Genomic DNA, 14,532 nt, shown 5'->3' with positions numbered 1-14,532 from the left:
TTTGCCTTTTTTTCTGTTGAGTTGGAGAATGTCTGGCATTATCCTTATTTATTTCAATTATTAAAGATCAACAGTTTGCTTTATTACTGTTTTTCTAGATGATGCATGCAAGTGACTTTGAGAGATGCCTTTCTAATACGGTTGAGATGCAATAAAGCATTAGAACAGTAGTCACTCCAAACTGAACAAAGATCTGCCATTTCTGCCCTGCTGTGTTACGGTTAACTAGATTTAAGATTCCTATTGCTGGATAATACTTTTCCAGTGAAATCTCTTAGTGAAGCTGTCAGACACATTGATGAAATGAGTGCATTTCTTATGAAGTTTTCTATAATCCTTCCCCAAGTTTGTATCAATGTGCTGTGTATTTATGAAAGGTGCTTATAAAAAAAATCAGTAAATATGTATGTTTGTATGCAGATCAGGATAATTAGTGGGCTATGGATGAAAGAAAAAAATGAATGGCAGATGAATTCTTGTGGATGCCTACTTGGCCCTCCTTTTTGGTGGAATTATTGAGCATCTGGTGACAGGAGGGGAACAAAGTTATTGGAGGTTGTAACTTTGTTAGAAGAACATAAGAAAACCCTCCTGTGTTGTATTCTTTCTTGAAATAACTGTTATAGTCTTTCATTTACACATATATAATTTAAAGTCTGTAATATACACATTTTCCAAAAGCATTCATTTTTAAAATTGCCTTGGAAACTCATCAGTCTAATGAATGTAGTTGATATGTTATAATTCTTCTTCTTCATGCTATCTTACTTTCATCTTGTTGCTTTTCTTTGTAACCTGTTGACAGATTAAAATAAACACTTAGCTAATAACAAGCTTTTTTTTATTTTTTTCATATAAAAGCTTATAATGGGTCGTGGCTTGGAGACACTTTGTCCTTGTCTGTGCCAAACTCAACAGCAACCAAAAAAAGCCCCTAACAACAAAAAGACCCAAGCATGATTAAGGATTTTGCAAACCACGGTGAGATACAGCAGATAGATGGGAAAATCTGTTAATAACTTAAATTCTATCCTTTTGTCTTACACTATGGTAAATGATGTGAGAAGTGGAAAAAGTCCTTGAATTTTTTTGAAACAGCAAAGAATTGCATGTATTATGGTGGCATTCTTTGAACTTATTTTGCCTCTAATTTTTGTTATAACTTTTCAGCTGAGCTGTGAAGTGGGGCAGCTGACCTAACATGCACCATACTGAGAGAGAGGGAAAACGCTTAAAGAATATTTTATATCCTTGTACAACATTTCTGTTCCAGTAGAATATAATAAAATATTTAATAAAGTGGAAGAAAGTTGGAAATACAATTCATAACAGGAGGACTTGGCTTTAAAAACTTGAAATATTTGCTGTTTATAATTTGCCTTCCTTGGTTGCCAATACAATTATTTTCAATAATCTCAGTCCTTTCTCAATACATTATGTTGTGAAAAAGCAACTACTGAAGGACAAGCTGATGCAGAAAGTTCAGACTGAACTGGTAATTTTCATTCAGGGACACAGTAAAAAAATCACATTTGAATTGTAAATGGTTCCCACGTGTATAAATAAAAATAGAGAACAGTCATTCTGAATTCAGCTTTCGTGTCACATTAATAAAAAAACAAAACAGAAGCTCAGCTGAGTAACTGTATTGGGAAATACTTTTAAGATGAATAAATCTCAATCTGTTGCATACCATAAGTGTTCTGTATAGTTTGTTTCATATCGATTCCTTCTTGTTTTGCAAGTGGTTAAGCTTTGCTGTTTTCTACCTGCTTCTGCAGGAGGCATTTTTGGGTCTTCTGCCTTGCTGTCCCGTGTGTTTTATGAAGATGGTAAATTAGCTCACAGCGCTCAGTTGCTTCTCCTGCCGATCCCATCTTCAGATCCACCTGGAGTCTCCCATGAGACCCGCGGGATGCGAGTGCGAGGCGGTGATGCTGACAAACACCTTGCCCCCCGCGCAGGCACCCTGAGCACCCAGCTCTGGCGTAACCAGCCTCCCGCTCGCTCTTCTACACGTGGCAGTTTCCACGTTGGCACTCGTATCCTGAGGAGGGCGAGCGGGCCAAGAGCTAGCGTGACACAAGCCTCTCCTGGATGATGAGCGTAGTCCTTCAGCGCTCTCAAGTGATGTATTTAGGACACCTGCATCTGCTGCTGCTCAGGGGCTGGTTTGAGCAGCCCCTTGCTCGGCGTGCCGGCGGCTGTGAAAGCGATCAGTTGTAACTCCCCTTACTTGTGCTTCCCAGCGGGATGCTCTTGCTTCTGTTACAAGCATTGAGGGTTCAAGAGTGAAGCCTCAGGACTGACTGTCCTTTTTGCAAACCTGGCCCTTGAAATGTATATTTTCCCAGTTGCTAGCTACGTTGGCTTTTACTGAGGTGAATGAGAACTGTGGGCGGTGAGCGCTCCCAACAGAACTGGGCGCTTACTGAAAAAAGGAGCCATTTGGCTCAGGCATGAGAAACGGTAGAGGTTCAGGTGCTGCAGGTGGCTTTCTGACCTCTCGTACTCCTCCAGCTCACCAAGGGTATTTCCTACTCTTCATTGCTGGATGGACTTTTTTTACACTTGTCACCATGTAAAGTATATGTTTACAGCTCTTAAGTTTGTAAACATGTATTGCTACGAAGTTATTAGCATCTCTTCTACTTTGCTTCTGCTTGTTGTTCCAAGGTGCTTTTACCAAGGACTATTATAATAAATTATAAACTGTTAAATAATTGTTTAGGAATGCTCTGACTTGAGCTTATTATACATGTGAGGGCTAGTTTAATTTTTGTTGGTAAATGGAAACTATTTTCCTCAGCAGTCTGGGACTCTGAACAGCTGAAGGATCTGCAAACAGATTCATCAGGGTGAAAGTAGTAAAACCAGTGCTGCTTGGGCTCCTCTCCTCCCTTCGGTGTGGGAAACATGACGTTTTCTAACCAGATAGTGGGAATGTTTTCTTCTGCAGGCCTGAGTCACTTGCGAGGAATGCTAAGATTAATGCAGAAGATTAATTTTCTCACTGCCGCCTTCTCTATAGCAAAAATGGAAGCTTGCTTGCCTATGAATTTTTCTCTCATTTCCAGCAAAATTTCAGGTAGTCTGAGCATTTTTACTACAGATTCAAACTCAATTTTGCTCTGTAAAAATTTGTCCTTGCCTTTTAGTGACAATGAGCACGGAAAGTCAAAGCATGTCTCTTTCAGACGTAGCTTTTTTAGAGTACAGCAATTAATCTTCCTGTTAGCTCTGATGCATTTTGTGCACTGCTGGAAAATACAGAAAACCTTCTGTTCTCACAGTGCTGTGAACAGGAGTTTTTACTTTATCAGATTTCCCTAGATATAGAATATCAATTTAATTCAATTTTGTCCACTTTCAACATAATATTAATTATACCTAATCTGTAACAGCATCTGGTCTGAAATGGCTTTTATATTTAGTACTGGATTCTCTAAAAGAGATTATGCTCGCTGTCTTCTTTATAAGCATTAAGAATTATTGAAAGAATTAGTCTTAAGTACTAAAATTAAAATAGAAAAAGAGATAAAGGATACCTTCCCAGATTGCTCCAGAGTAAGCACCACTGTCTATATATTGAATCTAATCAAAGGCTCGTGGCTCACAGTGGGCCAGTTTTTAATGCACTTGGTTTCACTGTGGCACACATTGCACAGATGTTCCCACTGAATTTGAGCAAAAAAGACTTAAGACTTTGTCTGAAATGAATAAACTAACTGTTGAAGTAATTTCAGCAAAAGCAGTAATACGAAAATGAGTTAATGTTCGCATGACCAATGCATCTTCATTTATATCTTCATAAGATTTAATATATGTAGTTGAAAGCCATTGTAAGTTGAAGGAGTGCAAATGGCTTTTTCTCTGTAGCTTTTAAATAACAACATGCTCCATGTACTGTCCCTAAAGGAGCAGGGGCAAAGCTCCAGGTACCTTCCTTTGCACTTTGGTCCGGGCATTAGTTTCCAGCACTAACTGTAACAGCTTTGTTGTGCTCTAACCACTGCTGCTGCTTTCGAAGCTGCGGGGGAAATGCCTGGCTTTCCTCCTACCCTCCCTGTGTCCCAGTGCCGCTCCTCGGAGAGGAGGGAGAGAAGGTGGTGCAGAGGTGACAACGCTGGCTCTGGGCCAACCAGCGTCTTTCTGTCTCTTTTTTTATTAAAAGGAAATCAGTCTGGAGGGACTAGGAGGAAGAAATGGAGGTGTGTCACACGAATATGTGTGTAACTTGGTATGGTTGTGTGCAGGTACCACTGCTATGCATCATGTGGCTGTGTGCCTGCTAATGCCTATCGCTTATGTTCTCTTCGATGCTCATATGGTTGGAGAAGTAATTATTCCAATCAAGACTACAAAAAAAAAAAAAAATTAAAGATAATTTCCATTTTAGATAGGTTGCTTTCTCAGAAAAGCTTGTTTGTCACGAACATGTGCAAAATCCTACTCCACTGATGTCATTGAAATTTCTGCCATGTTCTTCATTTAGGATAGACGTTTACTCAGGGTTCCTGTAGTATTAAGGGGCAGAGATTATCTTGCAGTAAATGTCCCATTCTGCTCTTTGATGGCATTCTGGTTCTCCACTGTGGTGAGTAGATCATGGGGGGAGCAGGGAGATAACATTAAAACTCTTGGATGTTTGTCATTTAATTGAATCAATGAGAAGACCTAATTAGTAATTGAAAAGAGAATTAAAATTTGACAGGCTGCTAAGTTTTGTATAGCACATTGTCATTCTTTTCCAGTAGTACTTTTTTTTTTTAATTATTCATGACTCTTTTTGGCCTTTTTTTCTTTTATGCCTTCCTGCATCTGATTGCTCATTTTAATTCTTATTTTCTAATGCCTTGAATTTTTCTTCATCTGTTGTTGACACCCTATTTCATTCTTTCGTCTCCTTGTTTACATTTTCTGCTTTTCCTCCGTAGGTCTCATACTCTGACTCTTTCCTGCACAATCTCATATTGGGTACTCATTAATTTCCCATGAATTGTTCACTTCAGGTATTCAATGCTTGCTTCTACAATTCTTCATGATCCTTCTTTGTTTCTTTCATGTTATACTAGAATCAAGACTGGTCGTTATTCTTATCTGCCAAAATAGTTTTCTGAGACCCTTGTACCGTTAAGTAGAAACAAAGGTGAGCATGTATTTTGGTGTGCATAACAAGGCTAGGAATGAATTTTAAGTGTGAAAGATAAAATCTTCCTCTTGACTCCAAGAGATGCAGATTTCTTTTGAGATCTTTATTTAGATAGCCTTGTTATTTCTGATTATCTGTATTCAGGTCACCATTTCCATTTTCCCCACGTTAATATGTTTTCAACTTAGGTCTCGTTTTCTGATCAATGAAAAAGTCCAGATAACATGGATGAAAACTCCCATTTAGTCTAAATGGGAGGGAAATTGGTCTTAGTGAGACTAATTGGAAATATTTGAAGCACCACACAGATCTTAACAAGCTAACATGTCACATTAAACTCAAGAGGAAACAGATTGAACCACAAACTGCAAAGGACTTCCTGAGCATCTAAGGCCTTTTTCAAAGACATTTGTTTTATTTATAGTGTGTGTTACCTCAGTATGTTTCTAAACAGACAAGAAAGGGGAATTAGAGTCATAAGAGTACAGAAATGTACTTGAAATTTAGCATGAAAAGCTTCATACTGCGTTCCATCCTGTTTCACAACAGTTGCTGTAAAGCATCTGGAGAAGAGAAAGGATTAAGCCCTGGGTCTTGAACGACGCACTCATACTTGCGCAGTGAGTAGCAGGGTGCTGTCTGCATCTGAGATTGGTGGTGGACTTCTATTCCTGCCTCTACAAATGGTTGCTTTCTGACCTTAAACAATTTCCTTGGGGCTAAATTAAAATAAGGAAGGAAGTGTCAAGCTGCAAAGTCGTAATGTGGACTTTGGATATACTTGGCTTTTTCTGGAGGGGAAAACACAGCCTTGAGTATGTGCCTCACCTCATTATGCAATGGGAAGGAAGAAGCAGGTGCCATAACAGACCTGCCACTGTGCCAGACAGAGCCCCACAAGACCCAGGGGTCACCGTTCTCCAGTGTGGCCTGGCAGGAGGTCCAAACTCCAGTTTCTTGGAAAAGTTACAAGCCAGTAGGCTAGAGAACTCCCTAAGACTGGAGAGTAGTCTGGTAGTGGGGTTGGTATGGTTTTGGTTTGGGGTTTTTTTTTCATGGTGGTGGTTGGTTGGGGTTGGTTTGTTTGTTTGTTTGTTGGTTTGGTTTGGGTTTTTTTCCAGAAATATATTCCCACATCTGTGTAGTATTCTGGCCATGAGGTTTTTCTATAAAAGAGCCTGTTTCCATGTTTTTGACTGAAAGCCGTGGTCATCTCTCTGTCCTGTAAGCACGTGGCCTTTTAGAGGTATCTCTGGGAGACCACCTTCTGAACTTTCCCCCTTTTGAACCACTGCTCCGTGGACCTTAGGGTGGTGTGGTGGGGCTGAGGTACGGAGCATTGATTAGACTGAATTTCATTGGTCATGCCAGAAGGGCTGCAGATGCTTGGGCAGTTTCCCTGGCCTAAATTTAAACACCTCTGTACAGTCCCTGTTAGGCATCTAACCCACACCTCTTGCCTTGGTCTTCCCGCATGTAAATTGGAGCAATTATTGAAAGCTAGATACTTCACACAAATGTGGGTTGGTCCTCTCTGCTGCTTTGTGGATTCAGTATGCTGTGTATGTTGCTACAAACATAACTTGCAAACTAACCATAGTTGATTTGTTCTTAATAGTCACATCTCAAACCACGTAAGGTATTGTTCCCTCTTGATTTCTAATACTCAGCATGGAAGAGAGCAGAGATGTTAATTTTTAAAATAAAATCAAGCATAGTCATTCTTTATGCTCTCAAAATCTAGTAAGAAACAAAGGTTTACCTTCTTCTGATTTTCTCTTTATAGGATCTTGACAAAACTGGTATTCCTTAGACTGAACTTTTCTACATTATCAATATGACTTTTCAAGGTCTTGCACTCTTTCATACACTAAACTACAGTAACATGGCCTTGGGACCATCAGTAGCAATTGGGACCACTTTATCACCAGTGTTTCTTGTTATTTACTACGTAAAATCTTTACCCAGAGGATGTGGACTACTTCTACAGGGACTATTGCAATTTGTGATGTCTCTAACCCTTTCTGTGGAGTGCTGCTTTTGGAACGTGTCAAAAGACTGTTAAAAATACTGTGAAAAAGCCAAGGCACCAAAAATCAGAATGTTTCTGTCTTGCTTTGCTAGACTGAATCTGCAAAATAAATACCTTCAAGAGCCATATGAAAGAAGTTGTGAACCTGAGTTGGGCTCTGTTTAGGCCTTGTGGAAAGGCTTTCCTTCCATCATGCCTTTTTGCCAGTTAAGACATTAGTAGAAAAACTTTGATAAACAAGGTGTGAAAGCAGAACAAATGAGTGTGGTCCTGCTCCTGTTAACCTTTGCTGAAAGGTTGATGCGAGCTTCCTTTGGGTTGTCTGCTTGTGCATATACGACAGGGAGAGAAGGTACGGGTCTATACTGGGGTGCTGTAGCAGCTCCACCCTGCTGGGTAGCTCCCACTTAACTCTTTTCTCACCAGCTAAGTTAATTTGATTTACTGACATTCCTAGGTACCCTTTAAATGTGGCATCATGGTCAGTTTGGGATTCTACTTTCTGGATTTTTGTTTTCTTGATTGATGTACAGGCGGACCCAAGTGTCTCTGAAGTGAATAGTGGTTTGGGGTACCTCAATTTTTGGATGACCAACTCAAGCAACTGATATTTTTGAAGGATAGGGGCTCATCAGCAATCCACCTCAAAGAGCCTCACAAAGTGAGTGGTTGTAATCTAATTCTGAGGCAGCATGTTTATACAAAAAGCCATACTCCATGTCATAGCAAGATTATCATTTGGCTCATTCCTGGAGACTTACTCACTGTTAAGATTCGGGAGGGGGACACCAGAAACAACACAGGTGATCTACCAAAGCAGCAAGCTCTTCTGTTATATGAGCAACTAGAACAGACTGCAGCTTTGAAGTCGTACAAACGTTTCCTCTAGAGGTGTAGAAATGTGTAAAGTATAGCAGATCCCAATTTTTGACCAGGACTCTTATATTTATACATCTACCCAGAAGGGATTTTGACTGGTTTGCTCTTATGTTTGCAAAACATAAGTAGGATGTACTTAAGTATTTTTTTATTATTTATGGTGGTAGTTATAATTTCTGGGTTGCATATTCTTTAACATTCAGTGAGGAGCTAAATTTACATCCTTGGCCAGTTGTCACACGTTGCTACATATTAAAACTATTTGTTAGATGAGCATTGATTTGAACAGAACAAGTCCCTTGCTCAGAGTAGCCCTGCTCATGCTAAAGCTGTGCCTTAGCTTCAGGAAACCCAATATAATTAAATGCCAATAGAAATTGTTCACTCGGCAATAGCTCAAGTGCTTTATTGCAACGAGGCCTTGATTTCTTTCATGCCAGGGTAATGTTAGAGCAACACTTGATTTATCCTGAATTTACAGGACCGTGACAGATCATAATCTAGTTCCTGGGCATTAGAATACTTCCCTGAAAAATAAGAGGAGTGTAGTTCACTTTTTATAATTATACTGTTGTTTTTATGGCTAATAGAATATTCTCCATATGTAATTGAGTATAGTCCTGTGGGAGCTGGATAGTTAATATTAGGCAAAATTAAAAACACTAGAAAGGCAAAAAGCCTGAGTCCACTTTATGAAGAACATAGGGCAGTACTGCATACATAATATGAATGGGAAAATCCCCTGCTTTGTAGATTCAGTAGGATGTATATATTTCCAAATGTGATTTTGTTGGTTTGGTGGGTTTTTTGGGTTTTTTTTTTTTTTTTTTTTTTTTTGTTTTTTTTTAATAAGAAAATAAATCCTCTCATTCTCAAGCTACATTTCAGAGATGGTAGGATTTTTTCTTACTATTTTCCTCTTTTTTTTCAACCCCCCTCACACCCAACATTTAGCTGTAGTCTTGAATCTAAACAGTACTCTTTGGATTTTTGTACTTGGATTTAGTGTTATTGAATAAAAACTCACAATATTCCCAGTGAGAAGCAAACAGAAGATGCAGTATCTCAAGCTGCAGTGTAATTTGGTTACTGAAGATTCTGATGTGCATCTGCTTGGTTAAGCAATAAGGATATTTATTCTAATGCATAAACCAGGTGGTAAGTGAAGCAAATGTCTTGTATACAAAAATCTTTACACTGTTACTTACTCATTTCAGAATAAAGGAATTTGCACGTTACTCAGCTGTTTGTTCTTCCAGAAGATTCAGCAGCACTTCTCTTACAGAGTTCAGTGCTAGATACAATAAATTTATATTCATCAGCTCCATTGTGCAAAATTGTACAGATATGGCAGTTAAAATAGCATGATAGTGCTGAGCAATTAGCTTCTCATTTGCTTAACTGAGGATGGGATTCAAGCTTCATGTTCTGAGTGCCTTTCAATCTGGTGTATATATGATTAATGTTGGTGAGTCACTTCTGATGGGAATTTTAGCTTTTTCTCACATGACAAGATAGGGAGACTTTCTGCTCCTCCCACCACCAGTTTAAAAGCACTGCAAAAGACAGAAAGGAGGAGGTAATTTTTCAGATTTTCAGAGTTGCACCCTATTAAAGGAAGTGAGGAGATAGCCAGCCCATTGGCATTTGCTGCACAGGTGTCTGCAAACCAACTAGGACAGCTGAGATTGGAATAAAAGTGTAAGTAGATTGTTACTCTCTTGAGAAACCATCTATTCTCACTCTTTATTTAAATTCAGAATTTAGCTGGGAAGACTAGTCCAGAAGAAGGGGAAGGAGGATTTGGAAAGGAAATAATTCTGAAGCTGCAGGAAGGTAAACCATGAAGTGAATCCTGTAGGGGTTTGTCATAGGAACTAGCAGAGCTCTGGAGACCTGGTTATCCTTGCTGAAATTAAGCTGGGGAAAATATAATGCTTTATCTACATAGGTTAGCTCAAAAGCTTGCTGTAGCTGAATGTGAAATAATGTAGGCATGTCAAATAATGTAGGCATGTCCATGGAACTTTCCCTGTGATTTTAGAAAATGTTTTTTCTCTGTTTATGTATGTGTGTCTCTGCATAAAGAATATAATATGTAGTTTGAGTATGAGATTCAGTTTCCACAAAATGCATTGAATGGGGCAAAATGGCTTCAGTATTGAGGAAGTTTAAAGGGTTCCAGTTCACCTGTACCTAGAGGCCAGATACTTGGAAATGCCTAAGCATGTAAATGTATGAAAAGTCCTCAGTAGCATTTTGCAGTGTTTAAACAGACTGCTGAGTTAATAACTACTGATGGCAGTAGGGCTCAGGCAACTGACTTGGTTCTGTTTTAGAAAGCCCTGCTAGACCTCTATGTGTAATTTTAGACTTCTAAGTAATATTAAAATATGGTCTGATACTTAAATGTATATGCTTCACCTAAAATTCGAAGTCTACCCCACATCATTTGTGACATTGAGTATAGACCTCCTGTGCTTTGTGGTTTTAGCTTATGTGTCCGTATCGTCTGTTTTGTTAAACTGCAGCTATGAGATAGGACAGGGCAGGATCACTTGACGCTAACCTCTGCTACTGTAGGCAAGTGTATCATCTAATTCTTGTCATTATGGTAGTGATATTCACTATAGAGAACATCACTGACTATTTGGTGACCTCTGTGAATTTAGTCTTGTATCTTCTGTCTAATATCTTTTGGACTAGTATGTATTTCAAAACTGACTCAGCAGAAAGCATATGGCTACAATGAATATAAACGCCAATTATCACGACATTAGTTATGGTGCTGCTGGTTTGGGTTCACGTTATTGTTGGGTTTATATGTCTAATTCATGCTGTTCATGTTCACGTCATGGAGAAAAAATGACATTCAATTTGTATTACTAGCAGGTTGGAAAAAAAAATTAACTCTTGGGGAAAAAAAAAAAAGTATTGTCTAAACCACACAGTGCCAACACTTTTGAAGGTGACTTCCATAAAAAGAAAAAAGACTTGAGAATGGTTCTGTAATTTATTGTATCAGAGATTGACTCCTTCCCTTCTTCCGTCCTCTGTTCCTCACAGCTCTTGGAGGTCTGTTTGCTTTTCAGAAGTATAATGACATGCTCTGTGTGGCTGAAAAAGCTTATTTCTGCCCTAGGCTGAGAGCAGGAAGAGGATGCATGCTCTGGTAGTGTGCTGCTAATGTGCTGAGCTGAACACCGAGGGAGAAAACAGGTCTTTACAAAGATATAAAATGAAAAGATTTTATAAAGTCTTCATTAGTTCTAATGTTTGTTTTCAGTATTCTCTGTAGTAATTTTTTTGTTTTCTGAAGAAATCTATAGCTTCGTCACAAATTGCTTTACGCTGTTGGTTTTCATAATTCATTTTTGATTGAAAATCTCCTACTGCAGACAGAAGATGTTCAGGTCAAGCTCCTGGCTGCTATTAAATGCACACTAAATACTAAGCATGCATGCTGGGTGGGTATTTGCACTTATCCATCAAGCAAGGATAAACTGTTAGCAACCCTGCAAAGAATTGCTAAATATTCTGTAAGGCTGCCATCTCTGAGTTCAGACAGTACATAGAGCGTGGCTCTGAATAGATTTTTAAAAAGGCAAGACCAGAGAAAAAGTTAGGAGTGGGTAAAGAAAAGCAGAGCGTTGTATGTGTGGGCGAGGAGGAGAGTGTTTCTCCTGTACTCTGGCTTATCTCTTCCCTTCTCCATATGGCCTTTTCCCTATTTCCCGTGCATCTCTGTCACACAAGGTTTGAAGCGACCCTCCTGTTGCACTCTGGGGAATAGTATGTGGATCAGGAGGGGTCAGTTAACGATGACACTTACTGGGGATCAACCAGCACAGGGCCACCTCTGGACCAGGTTTGCACCATGGGCTGCTGTCTTTGAATTCACAGCTGTTGCCACGCAGCCTGCTGAAGGACATCCACCCGGCTGCGCCCTGATGGCATCTTAAGATCCCCACAGTGCATTCTTGCATCCATTCTAACTGAATGGCACATGGAAAAATACACCTTTTTGATCATCAGCTCTTACTGTAACACCTACAAACTACTATGACAGCCACTTTCTAAATACTCTGAGTGGAACACAGTGTTTTTGTTATTCTTCTGAAAAGGGATTGGAAAAACGACTTGGTACATTGCTTTCTCTGAATTCCCATTTTCTGTACAGCAGTCTGAGCCTGTGCACAGACACCTTTGTTTTTATGGTGTACCTTTTCAAATCTACATATCCTCTGAATACACAAAAGAAATTTATCTTTCTGCCTTTTTTTCACATCATCCTATATATTATATAAGGTATGTTGAGAAAGCAATTATAAAAGGAAGATTGAATAGCAGATCTTGTTTTGCAGCCACTCGCAAAGCTTAGAGTCAGGTCTGTTTTCATCCTGGCTATTATTTCCCGTGTGATGCTGAACAGCCATGAAGAGCCTTTCTAGCATTCACCATTTTTGTCAACTCTGATTTGTTGAATGGGCAGCTCCTCTAATAGCGGTTCCAAATGTTTTGTGATTTTGTGCCTGGTGGCGTGATGTAGCTCTAACGGTGATCCCAGTGGGAACAAATGAGGAGAAGAGTCTGTAAATTCCCATTAAGCTGTAGTCACATCTGCCAGGTTTCTGAAGGCCAGCCATTGCTCTTGCTGGTCTAGTGAAGATAGGAATGCCTTTAGCTGGTGGCTTGTAGGAGGCTCCCTTAGGGGCTCAGAAGTATCTGGTGAATCAAAGAAGGGCAGCCAGAGCTGCGGGAAAATGTGGGCTCTTTTGAGATGCCTGTAGGAAACTCAATACAGATCAAGGCAACCAGAAAAGTAAAATGGTAATATCTTATTTTTTATTTTTTGAAATGTCACTTTTCTATGCTGTCCATCGAGCTCCATTTACTAATCTTCAAAAAAGGATTATGCTGCATAGTAAATGGTCAGTGTACAACACTTAAAAATAACTAAGTGATGCCATCTGCTGTCTTAAAATCTTATTAAATATTACATTTGATGACTGAATTGTTATCCTAAGAAGAAATGGGAAGAGCCTACACTGAGTATAATGTCAGAGCTGTGACATGCTATGTGATCCGTATCAAAGTTATGCAATCTAAGTATTGACTGTGATTAAATACAGTAGACTGTACAATGTCAGAAGGAAGCATGATGCTAGTGTCAATGCAAAATAACTCCTCGGTGAAGCTACTTTGCAAATAACTAGAGATTTTTTTCAGGCTGCTTTGTTTTTTATATTTCTGAGAGGAAGATGTAGCATCCTGTGGAATAGAGGGTAGGTTGGAAGGACATGGCACACCATCCCTTTAAAATGTATGTTTATTAAAATTTGTTTGTTGTAATGTGAAGAATGTCACTACATATCTATATTTAGTACAACTTGTTATCCACAATGACTTTTAGGTGCTTTGTGGTAAGAGTTAACCTGACCTTGGACTTCAAAGAAGTTGAGAACCACATTTGTGTAAGATATTACTCAAAGAGAATTCAACCATCATCTCAAAAAGGTAGAACAGATCAAATTTAGCTTAGTATATACATTCAACTGTTAAATGTTATGAAGTGAAGTTGACTATGGACTATGATGTTCAGCCTTGAAATGGTAGCTCATTCAGAGAATATGGAATGGTTATTTATTTTCATATATGTATATGCATTGTTAGGTTGGTTGGGGTTTTGACAGCAGCAGGAGGTAAGGATGTATTTTCTTCAGATGCAGCTATGCAAGGCTGCTGTTCACAGGTTGCCACTGAATAAAACCCAGTGAAACATTGTAGGCTGATCTGAAGGTCCTGCAGTCAGCAGTGTTTAGCAGGTGTAAAGGGGTGCGAAACCAGAGAGACAGAATTTAACTCTTTCTCCCTTTGTTCTCTCTTTTTGTAATGGTCTGTGAAGCACTGAGATAACCTCAGCTTCCTGTACTCTGTTTTCACCTTAGTGAAAATAGTCTGAACTCTGTGAAGTAGACTATAGATTCCAGTATTGCAGCAACTTGTAACTTCTTTTTTCTGATTTCATATGCTTTATTTAGTGTGGCATGAATAAGGGTATGTTTGGACATAAATGTATGTAGAACCACAGTCTGATAATGAAATATGTAATTTCTTGTGGTTGTTGGTTTGTTTGGTGGGTTTTGTTTTTTTGGTTTTTTTCCCCCCAAGTATCAAAACTGCAGTAATAGGTATTTCTGCTTTATGTTAAAAGATACACAATCTGTACTTTATTATGCTTTTACGTAGCTTAATTTTCACGGCAAACCTCATGCAATTTGTAAATATCCATTTTCAGATCTAGTACACTAGAACTCTCCTATTCAAACACTATAAATAACAGAAGACCTTCAGTTGCTTCCTCCCTGAGTACTTGGGAGCATATCCACAAGATTCACAAATGACCAAACCAACAGCGAATTAATTCCACAAGTAATGATCCCTAGAAAAGTCTTATTTTCCAGCTGCC

At 39.0% G+C, this 14,532-nt stretch overlaps 1 protein-coding gene across 6 annotated transcripts in view; it reads left to right on the top strand.

Annotated features, from left to right (window-relative positions):
* ARHGAP6 (Rho GTPase activating protein 6) overlaps window positions 1-14,532 on the top strand; it is a 341,022-nt gene that overhangs the window by 200,357 nt on the left and 126,133 nt on the right. Inside the window, exon 1 of one of the 6 annotated variants that reach the window (XM_029999037.2) lies at window positions 9,642-9,764. The exons of the other annotated variants lie outside the window; for them this stretch is intronic. The gene's annotated coding sequence lies outside the window, so the exon portion shown is untranslated. Of the gene's footprint in view, window positions 1-9,641; window positions 9,765-14,532 lie in introns of those variants that run through there. 6 annotated transcript variants of the gene reach the window in all.

The sequence above is a fragment of the Aquila chrysaetos genome, chromosome 23 (genome assembly GCF_900496995.4).
Source record: "Aquila chrysaetos chrysaetos chromosome 23, bAquChr1.4, whole genome shotgun sequence".
NCBI lineage: Eukaryota > Metazoa > Chordata > Aves > Accipitriformes > Accipitridae > Aquila > Aquila chrysaetos.
The sequence above is the reverse complement of the archived record's forward strand: the minus strand, read 5'-3'. Positions and strand labels throughout refer to the sequence as shown.